Source organism: Carlito syrichta, unplaced genomic scaffold (genome assembly GCF_000164805.1).
Source record: "Carlito syrichta isolate Samal-C Ts95f unplaced genomic scaffold, Tarsius_syrichta-2.0.1 Scaffold288912, whole genome shotgun sequence".
Taxonomy (NCBI): Eukaryota; Metazoa; Chordata; class Mammalia; order Primates; family Tarsiidae; genus Carlito; species Carlito syrichta.
The window spans coordinates 181,185-182,900 of NW_007233008.1; the positions used below are offsets into that span (position 1 = coordinate 181,185).

General features: G+C 55.8%; 1 protein-coding gene across 1 annotated transcript in view; it reads right to left on the bottom strand.

The window, feature by feature from the left end:
• LOC103256088 (unconventional myosin-IXa) overlaps positions 1–1,715 on the bottom strand; it is a 151,020-nt gene extending 149,305 nt beyond the window's left edge. Inside the window, exon 1 of the mRNA XM_021710421.1 lies at positions 1,557–1,715. The gene's annotated coding sequence lies outside the window, so the exon portion shown is untranslated. The remainder of the gene's footprint in view (positions 1–1,556) is intronic.
• Between the last annotated feature and the right edge of the window lies 1 nt (position 1,716).

Consider the following 1,716-nt stretch of genomic DNA (forward strand, 5'->3'; position numbering starts at 1 on the left):
GTCTCGGCTGGAGTGCAGTGGCACAATCATGGCTCACTGCAGCCTCCAACTTCTGGGCTCCAGCAATCCTTCCACTTCAGCCTCCGGAGTAGTTGGGACTAAAGATGCACATCACCAAGCCCGGCTAATTTTTTTATCTTTTTGTAGAGACGAAGGCTCTCTATGTTGCCTAGGCTGGTCACAAACTCCTAGGCTCTCAAGCAATCCTCCCTCCCCAGCCTCCCAAAGTGCTGGGATTACAGGCATGAGCCACCACACCAGGCCTACAAAGACTTCTTTATATTTCATCCCTATACCAACGTTAAAATTATGCACTGATCACCTGATGTAACATTACATTTCCTTTTTGACAGCTCAGGATTTCAACTTCAACAAACATTTTATTCAACATTCTACTACTGTTGAGAAGACTGTTGGTAATACATCAGTGAAGACTGCATGATTTTTGTACTTCTTGCAGAAGCAAGACAGCAGCACCAGGTAGCAGCAAATTTTATCATTAGATTGACATTGAAGTTTTCAGAGATTAAGGAAAGCCACAAACCCTATTTTTCTAGCAAATCCAAAAGCGTGAATCCAAAAAAGTCCCCCAGTATCTTTCAAAAACAGTGCACAATATTTGTGGAAATCGACAAGGAGATGAAGTATTACCAGGAGACACACTTACACCCATTAGCGTGTTGTGAGTTAATCCTTACAGAGCCCCTAAAACGTCAGATCTGGACGACCTCGCGCGTTCTACAGCAGACAAGACTAGGAGCAGGCTGTGTGAACTTATGATGGCACACACACCCCCAGACCGGTGCTTCCCTACCCTTCCCTCCCTCCTTTTTTTTAAGCCTAAATCCTCCCAACGTGGGTCCCCATAGCCACACTGGCGGGAATACACTAGGCTAAGCAAACATCCCCCGGGATTTCAAGGCAAAGCCCTTTCAACCAAAGAAAGGCTCACGACTGGGGAGAAGACAACTGGTTTGCTTGAGGAGGGGTCTGAGGGAGGCTGCGGCGGGGGGTGGGGGACAGGTCGGAGCCTGTGACGGTGTCCAGAGGGTCTGACACCACATCTGCAGAGAGCAAGAGCACCAGAACTTGGGCTCTCTGGAAGCCGTGATGGGCAGGGGAAGAGCTACTCCGCTTGGCGATGAGGGACTGGGCAAGGGGGTCTACTCAGAAGGGACGGGGTGGGGACACCAGGGTTAGGGGCGGTGGAAAGAATTTGGTTCAGGAACCGGGATCGAGTCCGCTCCGGGGAGGATGCGCCGGAGTCCGGAGGCTCCATCAGGAGTCCTAAGAGAGTCGGAGGGGTTTTCGGGAGGTCTGTTGACAGGCTCGCAAGAGGCTGGAGAACCGGAATGGCCGAAAGAGATACGAGGGGTGGCGTCCGCTGGGGATCCGGGGTCGCGATCGGGGGTATGGGAGGCTCGGGGCATACTAGCTCGCGGGGCGTCTCCGCCGGGGCGGGGCGGAGCGGCCCTGTGGGAGCCAACGAGCGACACGGAGATTCGGGCCGGACCGGGCCGGGCTAGAGGGCCGCGGGGCGCTTGGGCGGGTCTTACCTCGGGCTCCGCCGCGGTGGCCACCACGGCCCCCTCCTCTTCGGCGGAAGCGGCCTCCTGCCCTTGGCCCCAGGGTCAGGCCGGAGGAGGCAGCCGAGGCCGAGGCGGCCGAGGGTCGGACGGTTCCGGGAAGGTGGGCCCAGCCGCCTCAGGGTCTGGA